The following is a 25,268-nucleotide window of genomic DNA, read 5'->3' as shown; positions in this document are numbered from 1 at the left end:
TGCCGGACACATCTTAGGGAGAGAGAGCGAGAGGGAGACAAACCCACGCCTACACAAGACATTTTGTCACCCAAGCCAACCCTTGAAAAGGCTGCTTTGCAGAGCCAAAACAAGAAGAATGGTGCGTTTTGCAGCCGCCGCCCACTGCAATGAATCTGAATAACTCCTCCTTTAGGGCGCAAGCAACTCCCCTCCCCCTTGCAGTCTTTCCAATTCACGATACAAAAAGACGGACAGGACAGGTTGCCTGACTTTCCGTCACTGCCACCCTTTGCCATCCTTACCCGTAGAAAGCCCTTTCATCATCCCCAAACCCTAATCTTTTCCCTTTCCTTCCCAGCCCCCAAACCCTGCCCTCTGTACCTTTCTCACCACCCGCTTCCCTTCTCCTGTCATCCCCCTACCACCCGGGAAAAAAAGAGATTGCCCCCTCCTTCCACTAGCCCACCCTCCCACCCAAAGAACAACTTCTTCTGCGCAGCTTGTTTTCTAGGCAGCAGCGCTATTGTGATGTCATCGGGGGGCATTGTGACAAGCCGCCAGTGTTCCGTCTCTTCATGTTGTGCACAGTTCAAACGGAAAATACATCAACAGGCAGACTACAGAAAAGCTTACTATCAAAGGTTAGAGGGGGGCTTTCTCAGAGGGCTTTTTACAGTTTTTCTATTCCCAATTAGCCGTTTAAGTGTACTTATTGAAAGTAGTAATTCTTTCATAGGCCGCCCTTTCTTAGTATTTGACGTTCCTTATATTGCGGTATGAGGCTTCGCAGTAGGTTGCAAACATTCATCACCCATGACTGTCCCCAATTGAGCTCAGAAGCTCAATGTCTATCATGACCTCTCTTTTAGAATGTCCAAGAGCAAGCAAACTATTCCTCCAGGAGAGGGCGCCAACAGACTACTAAAGAGATCATCATTACTCAAAGAAAACCCCAAAAACCAATGCATGATAGGAATAAACAGGTAACTTTCTTTGGAGTGGAAGCGGAGAGATCGCACCAGATGCCAATTCTAGATGTTATCACACCTGTGGTCACTGCAGCAGCAGGTGAATCCACTTTGTCCAAAAGGGATCTATTCCATTCAATTGCAAATGATCTAGATAAGACAGAGAACTGCAGCACGGGGACATAGCCGAGTTGGTCAGGTTGAGTGGTGATGAGTTTGCTATTTGGATGAATAAAGAAAGTCAAAAGTGTGAAAGATAAAAAACAAAAGGAGGAAGTGTGAAAAGTGAATGGGCCAAATTGAGGTGCATATGAAGACGTATGCTTTCTTCCAATTCATTAAATCGGGCTAATATGAATCAGGTGAATTGAGTTCTGCTTTTGGAAACTGGGTTAAGAAGGGGTGCACCGTTCCTGGAGGTACTGCAATACCAGGTCAATGCGTGGAGTGGACAGAGCAAGCTCTTTTTCCATCTCCCTGTTCTAAAAATCCATTTAATATATGGTCCCCAGATAGGGGACGTATCAGATATTAAACTGATAAGAACAGATACTACACTTGATCTTAGCCAAAAGGCCGAGAAGCGATAACCAGAATTGGTTTGGGCCTCGAGTGGCACCCTGGCCTATGCCGGACACATCTTAGGGAGAGAGAGCGAGAGGGAGACAAACCCACGCCTACACAAGACATTTTGTCACCCAAGCCAACCCTTGAAAAGGCTGCTTTGCAGAGCCAAAACAAGAAGAATGGTGCGTTTTGCAGCCGCCGCCCACTGCAATGAATCTGAATAACTCCTCCTTTAGGGCGCAAGCAACTCCCCTCCCCCTTGCAGTCTTTCCAATTCACGATACAAAAAGACGGACAGGACAGGTTGCCTGACTTTCCGTCACTGCCACCCTTTGCCATCCTTACCCGTAGAAAGCCCTTTCATCATCCCCAAACCCTAATCTTTTCCCTTTCCTTCCCAGCCCCCAAACCCTGCCCTCTGTACCTTTCTCACCACCCGCTTCCCTTCTCCTGTCATCCCCCTACCACCCGGGAAAAAAAGAGATTGCCCCCTCCTTCCACTAGCCCACCCTCCCACCCAAAGAACAACTTCTTCTGCGCAGCTTGTTTTCTAGGCAGCAGCGCTATTGTGATGTCATCGGGGGGCATTGTGACAAGCCGCCAGTGTTCCGTCTCTTCATGTTGTGCACAGTTCAAACGGAAAATACATCAACAGGCAGACTACAGAAAAGCTTACTATCAAAGGTTAGAGGGGGGCTTTCTCAGAGGGCTTTTTACAGTTTTTCTATTCCCAATTAGCCGTTTAAGTGTACTTATTGAAAGTAGTAATTCTTTCATAGGCCGCCCTTTCTTAGTATTTGACGTTCCTTATATTGCGGTATGAGGCTTCGCAGTAGGTTGCAAACATTCATCACCCATGACTGTCCCCAATTGAGCTCAGAAGCTCAATGTCTATCATGACCTCTCTTTTAGAATGTCCAAGAGCAAGCAAACTATTCCTCCAGGAGAGGGCGCCAACAGACTACTAAAGAGATCATCATTACTCAAAGAAAACCCCAAAAACCAATGCATGATAGGAATAAACAGGTAACTTTCTTTGGAGTGGAAGCGGAGAGATCGCACCAGATGCCAATTCTAGATGTTATCACACCTGTGGTCACTGCAGCAGCAGGTGAATCCACTTTGTCCAAAAGGGATCTATTCCATTCAATTGCAAATGATCTAGATAAGACAGAGAACTGCAGCACGGGGACATAGCCGAGTTGGTCAGGTTGAGTGGTGATGAGTTTGCTATTTGGATGAATAAAGAAAGTCAAAAGTGTGAAAGATAAAAAACAAAAGGAGGAAGTGTGAAAAGTGAATGGGCCAAATTGAGGTGCATATGAAGACGTATGCTTTCTTCCAATTCATTAAATCGGGCTAATATGAATCAGGTGAATTGAGTTCTGCTTTTGGAAACTGGGTTAAGAAGGGGTGCACCGTTCCTGGAGGTACTGCAATACCAGGTCAATGCGTGGAGTGGACAGAGCAAGCTCTTTTTCCATCTCCCTGTTCTAAAAATCCATTTAATATATGGTCCCCAGATAGGGGACGTATCAGATATTAAACTGATAAGAACAGATACTACACTTGATCTTAGCCAAAAGGCCGAGAAGCGATAACCAGAATTGGTTTGGGCCTCGAGTGGCACCCTGGCCTATGCCGGACACATCTTAGGGAGAGAGAGCGAGAGGGAGACAAACCCACGCCTACACAAGACATTTTGTCACCCAAGCCAACCCTTGAAAAGGCTGCTTTGCAGAGCCAAAACAAGAAGAATGGTGCGTTTTGCAGCCGCCGCCCACTGCAATGAATCTGAATAACTCCTCCTTTAGGGCGCAAGCAACTCCCCTCCCCCTTGCAGTCTTTCCAATTCACGATACAAAAAGACGGACAGGACAGGTTGCCTGACTTTCCGTCACTGCCACCCTTTGCCATCCTTACCCGTAGAAAGCCCTTTCATCATCCCCAAACCCTAATCTTTTCCCTTTCCTTCCCAGCCCCCAAACCCTGCCCTCTGTACCTTTCTCACCACCCGCTTCCCTTCTCCTGTCATCCCCCTACCACCCGGGAAAAAAAGAGATTGCCCCCTCCTTCCACTAGCCCACCCTCCCACCCAAAGAACAACTTCTTCTGCGCAGCTTGTTTTCTAGGCAGCAGCGCTATTGTGATGTCATCGGGGGGCATTGTGACAAGCCGCCAGTGTTCCGTCTCTTCATGTTGTGCACAGTTCAAACGGAAAATACATCAACAGGCAGACTACAGAAAAGCTTACTATCAAAGGTTAGAGGGGGGCTTTCTCAGAGGGCTTTTTACAGTTTTTCTATTCCCAATTAGCCGTTTAAGTGTACTTATTGAAAGTAGTAATTCTTTCATAGGCCGCCCTTTCTTAGTATTTGACGTTCCTTATATTGCGGTATGAGGCTTCGCAGTAGGTTGCAAACATTCATCACCCATGACTGTCCCCAATTGAGCTCAGAAGCTCAATGTCTATCATGACCTCTCTTTTAGAATGTCCAAGAGCAAGCAAACTATTCCTCCAGGAGAGGGCGCCAACAGACTACTAAAGAGATCATCATTACTCAAAGAAAACCCCAAAAACCAATGCATGATAGGAATAAACAGGTAACTTTCTTTGGAGTGGAAGCGGAGAGATCGCACCAGATGCCAATTCTAGATGTTATCACACCTGTGGTCACTGCAGCAGCAGGTGAATCCACTTTGTCCAAAAGGGATCTATTCCATTCAATTGCAAATGATCTAGATAAGACAGAGAACTGCAGCACGGGGACATAGCCGAGTTGGTCAGGTTGAGTGGTGATGAGTTTGCTATTTGGATGAATAAAGAAAGTCAAAAGTGTGAAAGATAAAAAACAAAAGGAGGAAGTGTGAAAAGTGAATGGGCCAAATTGAGGTGCATATGAAGACGTATGCTTTCTTCCAATTCATTAAATCGGGCTAATATGAATCAGGTGAATTGAGTTCTGCTTTTGGAAACTGGGTTAAGAAGGGGTGCACCGTTCCTGGAGGTACTGCAATACCAGGTCAATGCGTGGAGTGGACAGAGCAAGCTCTTTTTCCATCTCCCTGTTCTAAAAATCCATTTAATATATGGTCCCCAGATAGGGGACGTATCAGATATTAAACTGATAAGAACAGATACTACACTTGATCTTAGCCAAAAGGCCGAGAAGCGATAACCAGAATTGGTTTGGGCCTCGAGTGGCACCCTGGCCTATGCCGGACACATCTTAGGGAGAGAGAGCGAGAGGGAGACAAACCCACGCCTACACAAGACATTTTGTCACCCAAGCCAACCCTTGAAAAGGCTGCTTTGCAGAGCCAAAACAAGAAGAATGGTGCGTTTTGCAGCCGCCGCCCACTGCAATGAATCTGAATAACTCCTCCTTTAGGGCGCAAGCAACTCCCCTCCCCCTTGCAGTCTTTCCAATTCACGATACAAAAAGACGGACAGGACAGGTTGCCTGACTTTCCGTCACTGCCACCCTTTGCCATCCTTACCCGTAGAAAGCCCTTTCATCATCCCCAAACCCTAATCTTTTCCCTTTCCTTCCCAGCCCCCAAACCCTGCCCTCTGTACCTTTCTCACCACCCGCTTCCCTTCTCCTGTCATCCCCCTACCACCCGGGAAAAAAAGAGATTGCCCCCTCCTTCCACTAGCCCACCCTCCCACCCAAAGAACAACTTCTTCTGCGCAGCTTGTTTTCTAGGCAGCAGCGCTATTGTGATGTCATCGGGGGGCATTGTGACAAGCCGCCAGTGTTCCGTCTCTTCATGTTGTGCACAGTTCAAACGGAAAATACATCAACAGGCAGACTACAGAAAAGCTTACTATCAAAGGTTAGAGGGGGGCTTTCTCAGAGGGCTTTTTACAGTTTTTCTATTCCCAATTAGCCGTTTAAGTGTACTTATTGAAAGTAGTAATTCTTTCATAGGCCGCCCTTTCTTAGTATTTGACGTTCCTTATATTGCGGTATGAGGCTTCGCAGTAGGTTGCAAACATTCATCACCCATGACTGTCCCCAATTGAGCTCAGAAGCTCAATGTCTATCATGACCTCTCTTTTAGAATGTCCAAGAGCAAGCAAACTATTCCTCCAGGAGAGGGCGCCAACAGACTACTAAAGAGATCATCATTACTCAAAGAAAACCCCAAAAACCAATGCATGATAGGAATAAACAGGTAACTTTCTTTGGAGTGGAAGCGGAGAGATCGCACCAGATGCCAATTCTAGATGTTATCACACCTGTGGTCACTGCAGCAGCAGGTGAATCCACTTTGTCCAAAAGGGATCTATTCCATTCAATTGCAAATGATCTAGATAAGACAGAGAACTGCAGCACGGGGACATAGCCGAGTTGGTCAGGTTGAGTGGTGATGAGTTTGCTATTTGGATGAATAAAGAAAGTCAAAAGTGTGAAAGATAAAAAACAAAAGGAGGAAGTGTGAAAAGTGAATGGGCCAAATTGAGGTGCATATGAAGACGTATGCTTTCTTCCAATTCATTAAATCGGGCTAATATGAATCAGGTGAATTGAGTTCTGCTTTTGGAAACTGGGTTAAGAAGGGGTGCACCGTTCCTGGAGGTACTGCAATACCAGGTCAATGCGTGGAGTGGACAGAGCAAGCTCTTTTTCCATCTCCCTGTTCTAAAAATCCATTTAATATATGGTCCCCAGATAGGGGACGTATCAGATATTAAACTGATAAGAACAGATACTACACTTGATCTTAGCCAAAAGGCCGAGAAGCGATAACCAGAATTGGTTTGGGCCTCGAGTGGCACCCTGGCCTATGCCGGACACATCTTAGGGAGAGAGAGCGAGAGGGAGACAAACCCACGCCTACACAAGACATTTTGTCACCCAAGCCAACCCTTGAAAAGGCTGCTTTGCAGAGCCAAAACAAGAAGAATGGTGCGTTTTGCAGCCGCCGCCCACTGCAATGAATCTGAATAACTCCTCCTTTAGGGCGCAAGCAACTCCCCTCCCCCTTGCAGTCTTTCCAATTCACGATACAAAAAGACGGACAGGACAGGTTGCCTGACTTTCCGTCACTGCCACCCTTTGCCATCCTTACCCGTAGAAAGCCCTTTCATCATCCCCAAACCCTAATCTTTTCCCTTTCCTTCCCAGCCCCCAAACCCTGCCCTCTGTACCTTTCTCACCACCCGCTTCCCTTCTCCTGTCATCCCCCTACCACCCGGGAAAAAAAGAGATTGCCCCCTCCTTCCACTAGCCCACCCTCCCACCCAAAGAACAACTTCTTCTGCGCAGCTTGTTTTCTAGGCAGCAGCGCTATTGTGATGTCATCGGGGGGCATTGTGACAAGCCGCCAGTGTTCCGTCTCTTCATGTTGTGCACAGTTCAAACGGAAAATACATCAACAGGCAGACTACAGAAAAGCTTACTATCAAAGGTTAGAGGGGGGCTTTCTCAGAGGGCTTTTTACAGTTTTTCTATTCCCAATTAGCCGTTTAAGTGTACTTATTGAAAGTAGTAATTCTTTCATAGGCCGCCCTTTCTTAGTATTTGACGTTCCTTATATTGCGGTATGAGGCTTCGCAGTAGGTTGCAAACATTCATCACCCATGACTGTCCCCAATTGAGCTCAGAAGCTCAATGTCTATCATGACCTCTCTTTTAGAATGTCCAAGAGCAAGCAAACTATTCCTCCAGGAGAGGGCGCCAACAGACTACTAAAGAGATCATCATTACTCAAAGAAAACCCCAAAAACCAATGCATGATAGGAATAAACAGGTAACTTTCTTTGGAGTGGAAGCGGAGAGATCGCACCAGATGCCAATTCTAGATGTTATCACACCTGTGGTCACTGCAGCAGCAGGTGAATCCACTTTGTCCAAAAGGGATCTATTCCATTCAATTGCAAATGATCTAGATAAGACAGAGAACTGCAGCACGGGGACATAGCCGAGTTGGTCAGGTTGAGTGGTGATGAGTTTGCTATTTGGATGAATAAAGAAAGTCAAAAGTGTGAAAGATAAAAAACAAAAGGAGGAAGTGTGAAAAGTGAATGGGCCAAATTGAGGTGCATATGAAGACGTATGCTTTCTTCCAATTCATTAAATCGGGCTAATATGAATCAGGTGAATTGAGTTCTGCTTTTGGAAACTGGGTTAAGAAGGGGTGCACCGTTCCTGGAGGTACTGCAATACCAGGTCAATGCGTGGAGTGGACAGAGCAAGCTCTTTTTCCATCTCCCTGTTCTAAAAATCCATTTAATATATGGTCCCCAGATAGGGGACGTATCAGATATTAAACTGATAAGAACAGATACTACACTTGATCTTAGCCAAAAGGCCGAGAAGCGATAACCAGAATTGGTTTGGGCCTCGAGTGGCACCCTGGCCTATGCCGGACACATCTTAGGGAGAGAGAGCGAGAGGGAGACAAACCCACGCCTACACAAGACATTTTGTCACCCAAGCCAACCCTTGAAAAGGCTGCTTTGCAGAGCCAAAACAAGAAGAATGGTGCGTTTTGCAGCCGCCGCCCACTGCAATGAATCTGAATAACTCCTCCTTTAGGGCGCAAGCAACTCCCCTCCCCCTTGCAGTCTTTCCAATTCACGATACAAAAAGACGGACAGGACAGGTTGCCTGACTTTCCGTCACTGCCACCCTTTGCCATCCTTACCCGTAGAAAGCCCTTTCATCATCCCCAAACCCTAATCTTTTCCCTTTCCTTCCCAGCCCCCAAACCCTGCCCTCTGTACCTTTCTCACCACCCGCTTCCCTTCTCCTGTCATCCCCCTACCACCCGGGAAAAAAAGAGATTGCCCCCTCCTTCCACTAGCCCACCCTCCCACCCAAAGAACAACTTCTTCTGCGCAGCTTGTTTTCTAGGCAGCAGCGCTATTGTGATGTCATCGGGGGGCATTGTGACAAGCCGCCAGTGTTCCGTCTCTTCATGTTGTGCACAGTTCAAACGGAAAATACATCAACAGGCAGACTACAGAAAAGCTTACTATCAAAGGTTAGAGGGGGGCTTTCTCAGAGGGCTTTTTACAGTTTTTCTATTCCCAATTAGCCGTTTAAGTGTACTTATTGAAAGTAGTAATTCTTTCATAGGCCGCCCTTTCTTAGTATTTGACGTTCCTTATATTGCGGTATGAGGCTTCGCAGTAGGTTGCAAACATTCATCACCCATGACTGTCCCCAATTGAGCTCAGAAGCTCAATGTCTATCATGACCTCTCTTTTAGAATGTCCAAGAGCAAGCAAACTATTCCTCCAGGAGAGGGCGCCAACAGACTACTAAAGAGATCATCATTACTCAAAGAAAACCCCAAAAACCAATGCATGATAGGAATAAACAGGTAACTTTCTTTGGAGTGGAAGCGGAGAGATCGCACCAGATGCCAATTCTAGATGTTATCACACCTGTGGTCACTGCAGCAGCAGGTGAATCCACTTTGTCCAAAAGGGATCTATTCCATTCAATTGCAAATGATCTAGATAAGACAGAGAACTGCAGCACGGGGACATAGCCGAGTTGGTCAGGTTGAGTGGTGATGAGTTTGCTATTTGGATGAATAAAGAAAGTCAAAAGTGTGAAAGATAAAAAACAAAAGGAGGAAGTGTGAAAAGTGAATGGGCCAAATTGAGGTGCATATGAAGACGTATGCTTTCTTCCAATTCATTAAATCGGGCTAATATGAATCAGGTGAATTGAGTTCTGCTTTTGGAAACTGGGTTAAGAAGGGGTGCACCGTTCCTGGAGGTACTGCAATACCAGGTCAATGCGTGGAGTGGACAGAGCAAGCTCTTTTTCCATCTCCCTGTTCTAAAAATCCATTTAATATATGGTCCCCAGATAGGGGACGTATCAGATATTAAACTGATAAGAACAGATACTACACTTGATCTTAGCCAAAAGGCCGAGAAGCGATAACCAGAATTGGTTTGGGCCTCGAGTGGCACCCTGGCCTATGCCGGACACATCTTAGGGAGAGAGAGCGAGAGGGAGACAAACCCACGCCTACACAAGACATTTTGTCACCCAAGCCAACCCTTGAAAAGGCTGCTTTGCAGAGCCAAAACAAGAAGAATGGTGCGTTTTGCAGCCGCCGCCCACTGCAATGAATCTGAATAACTCCTCCTTTAGGGCGCAAGCAACTCCCCTCCCCCTTGCAGTCTTTCCAATTCACGATACAAAAAGACGGACAGGACAGGTTGCCTGACTTTCCGTCACTGCCACCCTTTGCCATCCTTACCCGTAGAAAGCCCTTTCATCATCCCCAAACCCTAATCTTTTCCCTTTCCTTCCCAGCCCCCAAACCCTGCCCTCTGTACCTTTCTCACCACCCGCTTCCCTTCTCCTGTCATCCCCCTACCACCCGGGAAAAAAAGAGATTGCCCCCTCCTTCCACTAGCCCACCCTCCCACCCAAAGAACAACTTCTTCTGCGCAGCTTGTTTTCTAGGCAGCAGCGCTATTGTGATGTCATCGGGGGGCATTGTGACAAGCCGCCAGTGTTCCGTCTCTTCATGTTGTGCACAGTTCAAACGGAAAATACATCAACAGGCAGACTACAGAAAAGCTTACTATCAAAGGTTAGAGGGGGGCTTTCTCAGAGGGCTTTTTACAGTTTTTCTATTCCCAATTAGCCGTTTAAGTGTACTTATTGAAAGTAGTAATTCTTTCATAGGCCGCCCTTTCTTAGTATTTGACGTTCCTTATATTGCGGTATGAGGCTTCGCAGTAGGTTGCAAACATTCATCACCCATGACTGTCCCCAATTGAGCTCAGAAGCTCAATGTCTATCATGACCTCTCTTTTAGAATGTCCAAGAGCAAGCAAACTATTCCTCCAGGAGAGGGCGCCAACAGACTACTAAAGAGATCATCATTACTCAAAGAAAACCCCAAAAACCAATGCATGATAGGAATAAACAGGTAACTTTCTTTGGAGTGGAAGCGGAGAGATCGCACCAGATGCCAATTCTAGATGTTATCACACCTGTGGTCACTGCAGCAGCAGGTGAATCCACTTTGTCCAAAAGGGATCTATTCCATTCAATTGCAAATGATCTAGATAAGACAGAGAACTGCAGCACGGGGACATAGCCGAGTTGGTCAGGTTGAGTGGTGATGAGTTTGCTATTTGGATGAATAAAGAAAGTCAAAAGTGTGAAAGATAAAAAACAAAAGGAGGAAGTGTGAAAAGTGAATGGGCCAAATTGAGGTGCATATGAAGACGTATGCTTTCTTCCAATTCATTAAATCGGGCTAATATGAATCAGGTGAATTGAGTTCTGCTTTTGGAAACTGGGTTAAGAAGGGGTGCACCGTTCCTGGAGGTACTGCAATACCAGGTCAATGCGTGGAGTGGACAGAGCAAGCTCTTTTTCCATCTCCCTGTTCTAAAAATCCATTTAATATATGGTCCCCAGATAGGGGACGTATCAGATATTAAACTGATAAGAACAGATACTACACTTGATCTTAGCCAAAAGGCCGAGAAGCGATAACCAGAATTGGTTTGGGCCTCGAGTGGCACCCTGGCCTATGCCGGACACATCTTAGGGAGAGAGAGCGAGAGGGAGACAAACCCACGCCTACACAAGACATTTTGTCACCCAAGCCAACCCTTGAAAAGGCTGCTTTGCAGAGCCAAAACAAGAAGAATGGTGCGTTTTGCAGCCGCCGCCCACTGCAATGAATCTGAATAACTCCTCCTTTAGGGCGCAAGCAACTCCCCTCCCCCTTGCAGTCTTTCCAATTCACGATACAAAAAGACGGACAGGACAGGTTGCCTGACTTTCCGTCACTGCCACCCTTTGCCATCCTTACCCGTAGAAAGCCCTTTCATCATCCCCAAACCCTAATCTTTTCCCTTTCCTTCCCAGCCCCCAAACCCTGCCCTCTGTACCTTTCTCACCACCCGCTTCCCTTCTCCTGTCATCCCCCTACCACCCGGGAAAAAAAGAGATTGCCCCCTCCTTCCACTAGCCCACCCTCCCACCCAAAGAACAACTTCTTCTGCGCAGCTTGTTTTCTAGGCAGCAGCGCTATTGTGATGTCATCGGGGGGCATTGTGACAAGCCGCCAGTGTTCCGTCTCTTCATGTTGTGCACAGTTCAAACGGAAAATACATCAACAGGCAGACTACAGAAAAGCTTACTATCAAAGGTTAGAGGGGGGCTTTCTCAGAGGGCTTTTTACAGTTTTTCTATTCCCAATTAGCCGTTTAAGTGTACTTATTGAAAGTAGTAATTCTTTCATAGGCCGCCCTTTCTTAGTATTTGACGTTCCTTATATTGCGGTATGAGGCTTCGCAGTAGGTTGCAAACATTCATCACCCATGACTGTCCCCAATTGAGCTCAGAAGCTCAATGTCTATCATGACCTCTCTTTTAGAATGTCCAAGAGCAAGCAAACTATTCCTCCAGGAGAGGGCGCCAACAGACTACTAAAGAGATCATCATTACTCAAAGAAAACCCCAAAAACCAATGCATGATAGGAATAAACAGGTAACTTTCTTTGGAGTGGAAGCGGAGAGATCGCACCAGATGCCAATTCTAGATGTTATCACACCTGTGGTCACTGCAGCAGCAGGTGAATCCACTTTGTCCAAAAGGGATCTATTCCATTCAATTGCAAATGATCTAGATAAGACAGAGAACTGCAGCACGGGGACATAGCCGAGTTGGTCAGGTTGAGTGGTGATGAGTTTGCTATTTGGATGAATAAAGAAAGTCAAAAGTGTGAAAGATAAAAAACAAAAGGAGGAAGTGTGAAAAGTGAATGGGCCAAATTGAGGTGCATATGAAGACGTATGCTTTCTTCCAATTCATTAAATCGGGCTAATATGAATCAGGTGAATTGAGTTCTGCTTTTGGAAACTGGGTTAAGAAGGGGTGCACCGTTCCTGGAGGTACTGCAATACCAGGTCAATGCGTGGAGTGGACAGAGCAAGCTCTTTTTCCATCTCCCTGTTCTAAAAATCCATTTAATATATGGTCCCCAGATAGGGGACGTATCAGATATTAAACTGATAAGAACAGATTTTGATTTAATGAAGCTTTCCAAAGCACCGCAAAAATGCATGACCGAAGTCACACCAAAAACAGTGCAAAGGCTAGGATTCGTGTGGACCCCTCCGTGAGAAGAGGATCCCCAAAAATCAACCCCGTCCCTCCGAGCCAGAAGGCCACAGCGAGGGTCAGGGATCTTCGGTGCTCCCCCAAGCCGAAGCCTGGTTGAGCCTTGTTGTTGCTCCCAGCGTCCACCGAGGCATCTTACCCAAGTGGAGTAGGGAGCTACTAGTCGTTGGTTTCGCAGCCGAGACTGCCCGGACCGTCAACCGGTGTTGGTTTCTCAGCCCAAGGCTGACCGGACCTCCAACCGGGTGTTGGTTTCTCAGCCCAAGGCTGACCGGACCTCCAACCGGGTGTTGGTTTCTCAGCCCAAGGCTAACCGGACCTCCAACCGGGTGTTGGTTTCTCAGCCAAAGCTGACCCGGACCTCCAACCGGGTGTTGGTTTCTCAGCCCAAAGCTGACCGGACCTCCGACCGGGATTATAAAAATTTCCCTTCTTAGCCAGAAGGCCGGGATAGGGCAATATGCTTGGAAAGTATGAATAGGCAAGGCGCGGAGTGCGACAGAGTCTGAGGCTTACCAGGGTCCCAACCTAGCAAGTTCAGACTCCCTCCAGGGTGTCCATTCCTGGGGCACATTGCACCATAACCCCCACACTTACTCAGTCTAATAGCCTCGATCCTGGTAGGGCCATGGTTTCCTCTAGATGGATATACTATCCTCCCAAAGTACTAACAAGCGCAACCTTCCAGTGTGCATTGCATCATTGTACTAAGGTGGCCGGAGCCTTAAACCACCTTTTCGAACGATACTACACTTGATCTTAGCCAAAAGGCCGAGAAGCGATAACCAGAATTGGTTTGGGCCTCGAGTGGCACCCTGGCCTATGCCGGACACATCTTAGGGAGAGAGAGCGAGAGGGAGACAAACCCACGCCTACACAAGACATTTTGTCACCCAAGCCAACCCTTGAAAAGGCTGCTTTGCAGAGCCAAAACAAGAAGAATGGTGCGTTTTGCAGCCGCCGCCCACTGCAATGAATCTGAATAACTCCTCCTTTAGGGCGCAAGCAACTCCCCTCCCCCTTGCAGTCTTTCCAATTCACGATACAAAAAGACGGACAGGACAGGTTGCCTGACTTTCCGTCACTGCCACCCTTTGCCATCCTTACCCGTAGAAAGCCCTTTCATCATCCCCAAACCCTAATCTTTTCCCTTTCCTTCCCAGCCCCCAAACCCTGCCCTCTGTACCTTTCTCACCACCCGCTTCCCTTCTCCTGTCATCCCCCTACCACCCGGGAAAAAAAGAGATTGCCCCCTCCTTCCACTAGCCCACCCTCCCACCCAAAGAACAACTTCTTCTGCGCAGCTTGTTTTCTAGGCAGCAGCGCTATTGTGATGTCATCGGGGGGCATTGTGACAAGCCGCCAGTGTTCCGTCTCTTCATGTTGTGCACAGTTCAAACGGAAAATACATCAACAGGCAGACTACAGAAAAGCTTACTATCAAAGGTTAGAGGGGGGCTTTCTCAGAGGGCTTTTTACAGTTTTTCTATTCCCAATTAGCCGTTTAAGTGTACTTATTGAAAGTAGTAATTCTTTCATAGGCCGCCCTTTCTTAGTATTTGACGTTCCTTATATTGCGGTATGAGGCTTCGCAGTAGGTTGCAAACATTCATCACCCATGACTGTCCCCAATTGAGCTCAGAAGCTCAATGTCTATCATGACCTCTCTTTTAGAATGTCCAAGAGCAAGCAAACTATTCCTCCAGGAGAGGGCGCCAACAGACTACTAAAGAGATCATCATTACTCAAAGAAAACCCCAAAAACCAATGCATGATAGGAATAAACAGGTAACTTTCTTTGGAGTGGAAGCGGAGAGATCGCACCAGATGCCAATTCTAGATGTTATCACACCTGTGGTCACTGCAGCAGCAGGTGAATCCACTTTGTCCAAAAGGGATCTATTCCATTCAATTGCAAATGATCTAGATAAGACAGAGAACTGCAGCACGGGGACATAGCCGAGTTGGTCAGGTTGAGTGGTGATGAGTTTGCTATTTGGATGAATAAAGAAAGTCAAAAGTGTGAAAGATAAAAAACAAAAGGAGGAAGTGTGAAAAGTGAATGGGCCAAATTGAGGTGCATATGAAGACGTATGCTTTCTTCCAATTCATTAAATCGGGCTAATATGAATCAGGTGAATTGAGTTCTGCTTTTGGAAACTGGGTTAAGAAGGGGTGCACCGTTCCTGGAGGTACTGCAATACCAGGTCAATGCGTGGAGTGGACAGAGCAAGCTCTTTTTCCATCTCCCTGTTCTAAAAATCCATTTAATATATGGTCCCCAGATAGGGGACGTATCAGATATTAAACTGATAAGAACAGATACTACACTTGATCTTAGCCAAAAGGCCGAGAAGCGATAACCAGAATTGGTTTGGGCCTCGAGTGGCACCCTGGCCTATGCCGGACACATCTTAGGGAGAGAGAGCGAGAGGGAGACAAACCCACGCCTACACAAGACATTTTGTCACCCAAGCCAACCCTTGAAAAGGCTGCTTTGCAGAGCCAAAACAAGAAGAATGGTGCGTTTTGCAGCCGCCGCCCACTGCAATGAATCTGAATAACTCCTCCTTTAGGGCGCAAGCAACTCCCCTCCCCCTTGCAGTCTTTCCAATTCACGATACAAAAAGACGGACAGGACAGGTTGCCTGACTTTCCGTCACTGCCACCCTTTGCCATCCTTACCCGTAGAAAGCCCTTTCATCATCCCCAAACCCTAATCTTTTCCCTTTCCTTCCCAGCCCCCAAACCCTGCCCTCTGTACCTTTCTCACCACCCGCTTCCCTTCTCCTGTCATCCCCCTACCACCCGGGAAAAAAAGAGATTGCCCCCTCCTTCCACTAGCCCACCCTCCCACCCAAAGAACAACTTCTTCTGCGCAGCTTGTTTTCTAGGCAGCAGCGCTATTGTGATGTCATCGGGGGGCATTGTGACAAGCCGCCAGTGTTCCGTCTCTTCATGTTGTGCACAGTTCAAACGGAAAATACATCAACAGGCAGACTACAGAAAAGCTTACTATCAAAGGTTAGAGGGGGGCTTTCTCAGAGGGCTTTTTACAGTTTTTCTATTCCCAATTAGCCGTTTAAGTGTACTTATTGAAAGTAGTAATTCTTTCATAGGCCGCCCTTTCTTAGTATTTGACGTTCCTTATATTGCGGTATGAGGCTTCGCAGTAGGTTGCAAACATTCATCACCCATGACTGTCCCCAATTGAGCTCAGAAGCTCAATGTCTATCATGACCTCTCTTTTAGAATGTCCAAGAGCAAGCAAACTATTCCTCCAGGAGAGGGCGCCAACAGACTACTAAAGAGATCATCATTACTCAAAGAAAACCCCAAAAACCAATGCATGATAGGAATAAACAGGTAACTTTCTTTGGAGTGGAAGCGGAGAGATCGCACCAGATGCCAATTCTAGATGTTATCACACCTGTGGTCACTGCAGCAGCAGGTGAATCCACTTTGTCCAAAAGGGATCTATTCCATTCAATTGCAAATGATCTAGATAAGACAGAGAACTGCAGCACGGGGACATAGCCGAGTTGGTCAGGTTGAGTGGTGATGAGTTTGCTATTTGGATGAATAAAGAAAGTCAAAAGTGTGAAAGATAAAAAACAAAAGGAGGAAGTGTGAAAAGTGAATGGGCCAAATTGAGGTGCATATGAAGACGTATGCTTTCTTCCAATTCATTAAATCGGGCTAATATGAATCAGGTGAATTGAGTTCTGCTTTTGGAAACTGGGTTAAGAAGGGGTGCACCGTTCCTGGAGGTACTGCAATACCAGGTCAATGCGTGGAGTGGACAGAGCAAGCTCTTTTTCCATCTCCCTGTTCTAAAAATCCATTTAATATATGGTCCCCAGATAGGGGACGTATCAGATATTAAACTGATAAGAACAGATACTACACTTGATCTTAGCCAAAAGGCCGAGAAGCGATAACCAGAATTGGTTTGGGCCTCGAGTGGCACCCTGGCCTATGCCGGACACATCTTAGGGAGAGAGAGCGAGAGGGAGACAAACCCACGCCTACACAAGACATTTTGTCACCCAAGCCAACCCTTGAAAAGGCTGCTTTGCAGAGCCAAAACAAGAAGAATGGTGCGTTTTGCAGCCGCCGCCCACTGCAATGAATCTGAATAACTCCTCCTTTAGGGCGCAAGCAACTCCCCTCCCCCTTGCAGTCTTTCCAATTCACGATACAAAAAGACGGACAGGACAGGTTGCCTGACTTTCCGTCACTGCCACCCTTTGCCATCCTTACCCGTAGAAAGCCCTTTCATCATCCCCAAACCCTAATCTTTTCCCTTTCCTTCCCAGCCCCCAAACCCTGCCCTCTGTACCTTTCTCACCACCCGCTTCCCTTCTCCTGTCATCCCCCTACCACCCGGGAAAAAAAGAGATTGCCCCCTCCTTCCACTAGCCCACCCTCCCACCCAAAGAACAACTTCTTCTGCGCAGCTTGTTTTCTAGGCAGCAGCGCTATTGTGATGTCATCGGGGGGCATTGTGACAAGCCGCCAGTGTTCCGTCTCTTCATGTTGTGCACAGTTCAAACGGAAAATACATCAACAGGCAGACTACAGAAAAGCTTACTATCAAAGGTTAGAGGGGGGCTTTCTCAGAGGGCTTTTTACAGTTTTTCTATTCCCAATTAGCCGTTTAAGTGTACTTATTGAAAGTAGTAATTCTTTCATAGGCCGCCCTTTCTTAGTATTTGACGTTCCTTATATTGCGGTATGAGGCTTCGCAGTAGGTTGCAAACATTCATCACCCATGACTGTCCCCAATTGAGCTCAGAAGCTCAATGTCTATCATGACCTCTCTTTTAGAATGTCCAAGAGCAAGCAAACTATTCCTCCAGGAGAGGGCGCCAACAGACTACTAAAGAGATCATCATTACTCAAAGAAAACCCCAAAAACCAATGCATGATAGGAATAAACAGGTAACTTTCTTTGGAGTGGAAGCGGAGAGATCGCACCAGATGCCAATTCTAGATGTTATCACACCTGTGGTCACTGCAGCAGCAGGTGAATCCACTTTGTCCAAAAGGGATCTATTCCATTCAATTGCAAATGATCTAGATAAGACAGAGAACTGCAGCACGGGGACATAGCCGAGTTGGTCAGGTTGAGTGGTGATGAGTTTGCTATTTGGATGAATAAAGAAAGTCAAAAGTGTGAAAGATAAAAAACAAAAGGAGGAAGTGTGAAAAGTGAATGGGCCAAATTGAGGTGCATATGAAGACGTATGCTTTCTTCCAATTCATTAAATCGGGCTAATATGAATCAGGTGAATTGAGTTCTGCTTTTGGAAACTGGGTTAAGAAGGGGTGCACCGTTCCTGGAGGTACTGCAATACCAGGTCAATGCGTGGAGTGGACAGAGCAAGCTCTTTTTCCATCTCCCTGTTCTAAAAATCCATTTAATATATGGTCCCCAGATAGGGGACGTATCAGATATTAAACTGATAAGAACAGATACTACACTTGATCTTAGCCAAAAGGCCGAGAAGCGATAACCAGAATTGGTTTGGGCCTCGAGTGGCACCCTGGCCTATGCCGGACACATCTTAGGGAGAGAGAGCGAGAGGGAGACAAACCCACGCCTACACAAGACATTTTGTCACCCAAGCCAACCCTTGAAAAGGCTGCTTTGCAGAGCCAAAACAAGAAGAATGGTGCGTTTTGCAGCCGCCGCCCACTGCAATGAATCTGAATAACTCCTCCTTTAGGGCGCAAGCAACTCCCCTCCCCCTTGCAGTCTTTCCAATTCACGATACAAAAAGACGGACAGGACAGGTTGCCTGACTTTCCGTCACTGCCACCCTTTGCCATCCTTACCCGTAGAAAGCCCTTTCATCATCCCCAAACCCTAATCTTTTCCCTTTCCTTCCCAGCCCCCAAACCCTGCCCTCTGTACCTTTCTCACCACCCGCTTCCCTTCTCCTGTCATCCCCCTACCACCCGGGAAAAAAAGAGATTGCCCCCTCCTTCCACTAGCCCACCCTCCCACCCAAAGAACAACTTCTTCTGCGCAGCTTGTTTTCTAGGCAGCAGCGCTATTGTGATGTCATCGGGGGGCATTGTGACAAGCCGCCAGTGTTCCGTCTCTTCATGTTGTGCACAGTTCAAACGGAAAATACATCAACAGGCAGACTACAGAAAAGCTTACTATCAAAGGTTAGAGGGGGGCTTTCTCAGAGGGCTTTTTACAGTTTTTCTATTCCCAATTAGCCGTTTAAGTGTACTTATTGAAAGTAGTAATTCTTTCATAGGCCGCCCTTTCTTAGTATTTGACGTTCCTTATATTGCGGTATGAGGCTTCGCAGTAGGTTGCAAACATTCATCACCCATGACTGTCCCCAATTGAGCTCAGAAGCTCAATGTCTATCATGACCTCTCTTTTAGAATGTCCAAGAGCAAGCAAACTATTCCTCCAGGAGAGGGCGCCAACAGACTACTAAAGAGATCATCATTACTCAAAGAAAACCCCAAAAACCAATGCATGATAGGAATAAACAGGTAACTTTCTTTGGAGTGGAAGCGGAGAGATCGCACCAGATGCCAATTCTAGATGTTATCACACCTGTGGTCACTGCAGCAGCAGGTGAATCCACTTTGTCCAAAAGGGATCTATTCCATTCAATTGCAAATGATCTAGATAAGACAGAGAACTGCAGCACGGGGACATAGCCGAGTTGGTCAGGTTGAGTGGTGATGAGTTTGCTATTTGGATGAATAAAGAAAGTCAAAAGTGTGAAAGATAAAAAACAAAAGGAGGAAGTGTGAAAAGTGAATGGGCCAAATTGAGGTGCATATGAAGACGTATGCTTTCTTCCAATTCATTAAATCGGGCTAATATGAATCAGGTGAATTGAGTTCTGCTTTTGGAAACTGGGTTAAGAAGGGGTGCACCGTTCCTGGAGGTACTGCAATACCAGGTCAATGCGTGGAGTGGACAGAGCAAGCTCTTTTTCCATCTCCCTGTTCTAAAAATCCATTTAATATATGGTCCCCAGATAGGGGACGTATCAGATATTAAACTGATAAGAACAGATACTACACTTGATCTTAGCCAAAAGGCCGAGAAGCGATAACCAGAATTGGTTTGGGCCTCGAGTGGCACCCTGGCCTATGCCGGACACATCTTAGGGAGAGAGAGCGAGAGGGAGACAAACCCACGCCTACACAAGACATTTTGTCACCCAAGCCAACCCTTGAAAAGGCTGCTTTGCAGAGCCAAAACAAGAAGAATGGTGCGTTTTGCAGCCGCCGCCCACTGCAATGAATCTGAATAACTCCTCCTTTAGGGCGCAAGCAACTCCCCTCCCCCTTGCAGTCTTTCCAATTCACGATACAAAAAGACGGACAGGACAGGTTGCCTGACTTTCCGTCACTGCCACCCTTTGCCATCCTTACCCGTAGAAAGCCCTTTCATCATCCCCAAACCCTAATCTTTTCCCTTTCCTTCCCAGCCCCCAAACCCTGCCCTCTGTACCTTTCTCACCACCCGCTTCCCTTCTCCTGTCATCCCCCTACCACCCGGGAAAAAAAGAGATTGCCCCCTCCTTCCACTAGCCCACCCTCCCACCCAAAGAACAACTTCTTCTGCGCAGCTTGTTTTCTAGGCAGCAGCGCTATTGTGATGTCATCGGGGGGCATTGTGACAAGCCGCCAGTGTTCCGTCTCTTCATGTTGTGCACAGTTCAAACGGAAAATACATCAACAGGCAGACTACAGAAAAGCTTACTATCAAAGGTTAGAGGGGGGCTTTCTCAGAGGGCTTTTTACAGTTTTTCTATTCCCAATTAGCCGTTTAAGTGTACTTATTGAAAGTAGTAATTCTTTCATAGGCCGCCCTTTCTTAGTATTTGACGTTCCTTATATTGCGGTATGAGGCTTCGCAGTAGGTTGCAAACATTCATCACCCATGACTGTCCCCAATTGAGCTCAGAAGCTCAATGTCTATCATGACCTCTCTTTTAGAATGTCCAAGAGCAAGCAAACTATTCCTCCAGGAGAGGGCGCCAACAGACTACTAAAGAGATCATCATTACTCAAAGAAAACCCCAAAAACCAATGCATGATAGGAATAAACAGGTAACTTTCTTTGGAGTGGAAGCGGAGAGATCGCACCAGATGCCAATTCTAGATGTTATCACACCTGTGGTCACTGCAGCAGCAGGTGAATCCACTTTGTCCAAAAGGGATCTATTCCATTCAATTGCAAATGATCTAGATAAGACAGAGAACTGCAGCACGGGGACATAGCCGAGTTGGTCAGGTTGAGTGGTGATGAGTTTGCTATTTGGATGAATAAAGAAAGTCAAAAGTGTGAAAGATAAAAAACAAAAGGAGGAAGTGTGAAAAGTGAATGGGCCAAATTGAGGTGCATATGAAGACGTATGCTTTCTTCCAATTCATTAAATCGGGCTAATATGAATCAGGTGAATTGAGTTCTGCTTTTGGAAACTGGGTTAAGAAGGGGTGCACCGTTCCTGGAGGTACTGCAATACCAGGTCAATGCGTGGAGTGGACAGAGCAAGCTCTTTTTCCATCTCCCTGTTCTAAAAATCCATTTAATATATGGTCCCCAGATAGGGGACGTATCAGATATTAAACTGATAAGAACAGATACTACACTTGATCTTAGCCAAAAGGCCGAGAAGCGATAACCAGAATTGGTTTGGGCCTCGAGTGGCACCCTGGCCTATGCCGGACACATCTTAGGGAGAGAGAGCGAGAGGGAGACAAACCCACGCCTACACAAGACATTTTGTCACCCAAGCCAACCCTTGAAAAGGCTGCTTTGCAGAGCCAAAACAAGAAGAATGGTGCGTTTTGCAGCCGCCGCCCACTGCAATGAATCTGAATAACTCCTCCTTTAGGGCGCAAGCAACTCCCCTCCCCCTTGCAGTCTTTCCAATTCACGATACAAAAAGACGGACAGGACAGGTTGCCTGACTTTCCGTCACTGCCACCCTTTGCCATCCTTACCCGTAGAAAGCCCTTTCATCATCCCCAAACCCTAATCTTTTCCCTTTCCTTCCCAGCCCCCAAACCCTGCCCTCTGTACCTTTCTCACCACCCGCTTCCCTTCTCCTGTCATCCCCCTACCACCCGGGAAAAAAAGAGATTTCCCCCTCCTTCCACTAGCCCACCCTCCCACCCAAAGAACAACTTCTTCTGCGCAGCTTGTTTTCTAGGCAGCAGCGCTATTGTGATGTCATCGGGGGGCATTGTGACAAGCCGCCAGTGTTCCGTCTCTTCATGTTGTGCACAGTTCAAACGGAAAATACATCAACAGGCAGACTACAGAAAAGCTTACTATCAAAGGTTAGAGGGGGGCTTTCTCAGAGGGCTTTTTACAGTTTTTCTATTCCCAATTAGCCGTTTAAGTGTACTTATTGAAAGTAGTAATTCTTTCATAGGCCGCCCTTTCTTAGTATTTGACGTTCCTTATATTGCGGTATGAGGCTTCGCAGTAGGTTGCAAACATTCATCACCCATGACTGTCCCCAATTGAGCTCAGAAGCTCAATGTCTATCATGACCTCTCTTTTAGAATGTCCAAGAGCAAGCAAACTATTCCTCCAGGAGAGGGCGCCAACAGACTACTAAAGAGATCATCATTACTCAAAGAAAACCCCAAAAACCAATGCATGATAGGAATAAACAGGTAACTTTCTTTGGAGTGGAAGCGGAGAGATCGCACCAGATGCCAATTCTAGATGTTATCACACCTGTGGTCACTGCAGCAGCAGGTGAATCCACTTTGTCCAAAAGGGATCTATTCCATTCAATTGCAAATGATCTAGATAAGACAGAGAACTGCAGCACGGGGACATAGCCGAGTTGGTCAGGTTGAGTGGTGATGAGTTTGCTATTTGGATGAATAAAGAAAGTCAAAAGTGTGAAAGATAAAAAACAAAAGGAGGAAGTGTGAAAAGTGAATGGGCCAAATTGAGGTGCATATGAAGACGTATGCTTTCTTCCAATTCATTAAATCGGGCTAATATGAATCAGGTGAATTGAGTTCTGCTTTTGGAAACTGGGTTAAGAAGGGGTGCACCGTTCCTGGAGGTACTGCAATACCAGGTCAATGCGTGGAGTGGACAGAGCAAGCTCTTTTTCCATCTCCCTGTTCTAAAAATCCATTTAATATATGGTCCCCAGATAGGGGACGTATCAGATATTAAACTGATAAGAACAGATACTACACTTGATCTTAGCCAAAAGGCCGAGAAGCGATAACCAGAATTGGTTTGGGCCTCGAGTGGCACCCTGGCCTATGCCGGACACATCTTAGGGAGAGAGAGCGAGAGGGAGACAAACCCACGCCTACACAAGACATTTTGTCACCCAAGCCAACCCTTGAAAAGGCTGCTTTGCAGAGCCAAAACAAGAAGAATGGTGCGTTTTGCAGCCGCCGCCCACTGCAATGAATCTGAATAACTCCTCCTTTAGGGCGCAAGCAACTCCCCTCCCCCTTGCAGTCTTTCCAATTCACGATACAAAAAGACGGACAGGACAGGTTGCCTGACTTTCCGTCACTGCCACCCTTTGCCATCCTTACCCGTAGAAAGCCCTTTCATCATCCCCAAACCCTAATCTTTTCCCTTTCCTTCCCAGCCCCCAAACCCTGCCCTCTGTACCTTTCTCACCACCCGCTTCCCTTCTCCTGTCATCCCCCTACCACCCGGGAAAAAAAGAGATTGCCCCCTCCTTCCACTAGCCCACCCTCCCACCCAAAGAACAACTTCTTCTGCGCAGCTTGTTTTCTAGGCAGCAGCGCTATTGTGATGTCATCGGGGGGCATTGTGACAAGCCGCCAGTGTTCCGTCTCTTCATGTTGTGCACAGTTCAAACGGAAAATACATCAACAGGCAGACTACAGAAAAGCTTACTATCAAAGGTTAGAGGGGGGCTTTCTCAGAGGGCTTTTTACAGTTTTTCTATTCCCAATTAGCCGTTTAAGTGTACTTATTGAAAGTAGTAATTCTTTCATAGGCCGCCCTTTCTTAGTATTTGACGTTCCTTATATTGCGGTATGAGGCTTCGCAGTAGGTTGCAAACATTCATCACCCATGACTGTCCCCAATTGAGCTCAGAAGCTCAATCTCTATCATGACCTCTCTTTTAGAATGTCCAAGAGCAAGCAAACTATTCCTCCAGGAGAGGGCGCCAACAGACTACTAAAGAGATCATCATTACTCAAAGAAAACCCCAAAAACCAATGCATGATAGGAATAAACAGGTAACTTTCTTTGGAGTGGAAGCGGAGAGATCGCACCAGATGCCAATTCTAGATGTTATCACACCTGTGGTCACTGCAGCAGCAGGTGAATCCACTTTGTCCAAAAGGGATCTATTCCATTCAATTGCAAATGATCTAGATAAGACAGAGAACTGCAGCACGGGGACATAGCCGAGTTGGTCAGGTTGAGTGGTGATGAGTTTGCTATTTGGATGAATAAAGAAAGTCAAAAGTGTGAAAGATAAAAAACAAAAGGAGGAAGTGTGAAAAGTGAATGGGCCAAATTGAGGTGCATATGAAGACGTATGCTTTCTTCCAATTCATTAAATCGGGCTAATATGAATCAGGTGAATTGAGTTCTGCTTTTGGAAACTGGGTTAAGAAGGGGTGCACCGTTCCTGGAGGTACTGCAATACCAGGTCAATGCGTGGAGTGGACAGAGCAAGCTCTTTTTCCATCTCCCTGTTCTAAAAATCCATTTAATATATGGTCCCCAGATAGGGGACGTATCAGATATTAAACTGATAAGAACAGATACTACACTTGATCTTAGCCAAAAGGCCGAGAAGCGATAACCAGAATTGGTTTGGGCCTCGAGTGGCACCCTGGCCTATGCCGGACACATCTTAGGGAGAGAGAGCGAGAGGGAGACAAACCCACGCCTACACAAGACATTTTGTCACCCAAGCCAACCCTTGAAAAGGCTGCTTTGCAGAGCCAAAACAAGAAGAATGGTGCGTTTTGCAGCCGCCGCCCACTGCAATGAATCTGAATAACTCCTCCTTTAGGGCGCAAGCAACTCCCCTCCCCCTTGCAGTCTTTCCAATTCACGATACAAAAAGACGGACAGGACAGGTTGCCTGACTTTCCGTCACTGCCACCCTTTGCCATCCTTACCCGTAGAAAGCCCTTTCATCATCCCCAAACCCTAATCTTTTCCCTTTCCTTCCCAGCCCCCAAACCCTGCCCTCTGTACCTTTCTCACCACCCGCTTCCCTTCTCCTGTCATCCCCCTACCACCCGGGAAAAAAAGAGATTGCCCCCTCCTTCCACTAGCCCACCCTCCCACCCAAAGAACAACTTCTTCTGCGCAGCTTGTTTTCTAGGCAGCAGCGCTATTGTGATGTCATCGGGGGGCATTGTGACAAGCCGCCAGTGTTCCGTCTCTTCATGTTGTGCACAGTTCAAACGGAAAATACATCAACAGGCAGACTACAGAAAAGCTTACTATCAAAGGTTAGAGGGGGGCTTTCTCAGAGGGCTTTTTACAGTTTTTCTATTCCCAATTAGCCGTTTAAGTGTACTTATTGAAAGTAGTAATTCTTTCATAGGCCGCCCTTTCTTAGTATTTGACGTTCCTTATATTGC

General features: G+C 46.7%; 15 non-coding genes and 1 pseudogene across 15 annotated transcripts; all 16 read right to left on the bottom strand.

Moving 5' to 3' along the window:
- Positions 1–1,347: 1,347 nt before the first annotated feature.
- Positions 1,348–1,538, bottom strand: LOC142265033 (U2 spliceosomal RNA). The gene has a single exon (XR_012731426.1). It is a non-coding gene; the product is annotated as a U2 spliceosomal RNA (small nuclear RNA).
- A 1,387-nt stretch (positions 1,539–2,925) lies between these two features.
- LOC142265031 (U2 spliceosomal RNA) lies at positions 2,926–3,116 on the bottom strand. Its single transcript, XR_012731425.1, has one exon. It is a non-coding gene; the product is annotated as a U2 spliceosomal RNA (small nuclear RNA).
- Positions 3,117–4,503: 1,387 nt separating this feature from the next.
- On the bottom strand, positions 4,504–4,694 carry LOC142265030 (U2 spliceosomal RNA). The gene has a single exon (XR_012731424.1). It is a non-coding gene; the product is annotated as a U2 spliceosomal RNA (small nuclear RNA).
- Positions 4,695–6,081: 1,387 nt separating this feature from the next.
- On the bottom strand, positions 6,082–6,272 carry LOC142265029 (U2 spliceosomal RNA). The gene has a single exon (XR_012731423.1). It is a non-coding gene; the product is annotated as a U2 spliceosomal RNA (small nuclear RNA).
- Positions 6,273–7,659: 1,387 nt separating this feature from the next.
- Positions 7,660–7,850, bottom strand: LOC142265028 (U2 spliceosomal RNA). Its single transcript, XR_012731422.1, has one exon. It is a non-coding gene; the product is annotated as a U2 spliceosomal RNA (small nuclear RNA).
- Positions 7,851–9,237: 1,387 nt separating this feature from the next.
- LOC142265027 (U2 spliceosomal RNA) lies at positions 9,238–9,428 on the bottom strand. Its single transcript, XR_012731421.1, has one exon. It is a non-coding gene; the product is annotated as a U2 spliceosomal RNA (small nuclear RNA).
- A 1,387-nt stretch (positions 9,429–10,815) lies between these two features.
- Positions 10,816–11,006, bottom strand: LOC142265026 (U2 spliceosomal RNA). The gene has a single exon (XR_012731420.1). It is a non-coding gene; the product is annotated as a U2 spliceosomal RNA (small nuclear RNA).
- Positions 11,007–12,393: 1,387 nt separating this feature from the next.
- LOC142265049 (U2 spliceosomal RNA) lies at positions 12,394–12,588 on the bottom strand. The gene has a single exon (XR_012731438.1). It is a non-coding gene; the product is annotated as a U2 spliceosomal RNA (small nuclear RNA).
- Positions 12,589–13,285: 697 nt separating this feature from the next.
- LOC142265064 (U2 spliceosomal RNA) lies at positions 13,286–13,427 on the bottom strand (annotated as a pseudogene).
- A 1,387-nt stretch (positions 13,428–14,814) lies between these two features.
- On the bottom strand, positions 14,815–15,005 carry LOC142265025 (U2 spliceosomal RNA). Its single transcript, XR_012731419.1, has one exon. It is a non-coding gene; the product is annotated as a U2 spliceosomal RNA (small nuclear RNA).
- A 1,387-nt stretch (positions 15,006–16,392) lies between these two features.
- LOC142265024 (U2 spliceosomal RNA) lies at positions 16,393–16,583 on the bottom strand. The gene has a single exon (XR_012731418.1). It is a non-coding gene; the product is annotated as a U2 spliceosomal RNA (small nuclear RNA).
- A 1,387-nt stretch (positions 16,584–17,970) lies between these two features.
- Positions 17,971–18,161, bottom strand: LOC142265023 (U2 spliceosomal RNA). The gene has a single exon (XR_012731417.1). It is a non-coding gene; the product is annotated as a U2 spliceosomal RNA (small nuclear RNA).
- Positions 18,162–19,548: 1,387 nt separating this feature from the next.
- Positions 19,549–19,739, bottom strand: LOC142265020 (U2 spliceosomal RNA). Its single transcript, XR_012731415.1, has one exon. It is a non-coding gene; the product is annotated as a U2 spliceosomal RNA (small nuclear RNA).
- A 1,387-nt stretch (positions 19,740–21,126) lies between these two features.
- LOC142265019 (U2 spliceosomal RNA) lies at positions 21,127–21,317 on the bottom strand. The gene has a single exon (XR_012731414.1). It is a non-coding gene; the product is annotated as a U2 spliceosomal RNA (small nuclear RNA).
- Positions 21,318–22,704: 1,387 nt separating this feature from the next.
- Positions 22,705–22,895, bottom strand: LOC142265018 (U2 spliceosomal RNA). Its single transcript, XR_012731413.1, has one exon. It is a non-coding gene; the product is annotated as a U2 spliceosomal RNA (small nuclear RNA).
- A 1,387-nt stretch (positions 22,896–24,282) lies between these two features.
- LOC142265017 (U2 spliceosomal RNA) lies at positions 24,283–24,473 on the bottom strand. Its single transcript, XR_012731412.1, has one exon. It is a non-coding gene; the product is annotated as a U2 spliceosomal RNA (small nuclear RNA).
- Between the last annotated feature and the right edge of the window lie 795 nt (positions 24,474–25,268).

This window comes from Anomaloglossus baeobatrachus, unplaced genomic scaffold, assembly GCF_048569485.1.
Source record: "Anomaloglossus baeobatrachus isolate aAnoBae1 unplaced genomic scaffold, aAnoBae1.hap1 Scaffold_2717, whole genome shotgun sequence".
NCBI classification, from domain to species: Eukaryota; Metazoa; Chordata; class Amphibia; order Anura; family Aromobatidae; genus Anomaloglossus; species Anomaloglossus baeobatrachus.
The sequence above is the reverse complement of the archived record's forward strand: the minus strand, read 5'-3'. Positions and strand labels throughout refer to the sequence as shown.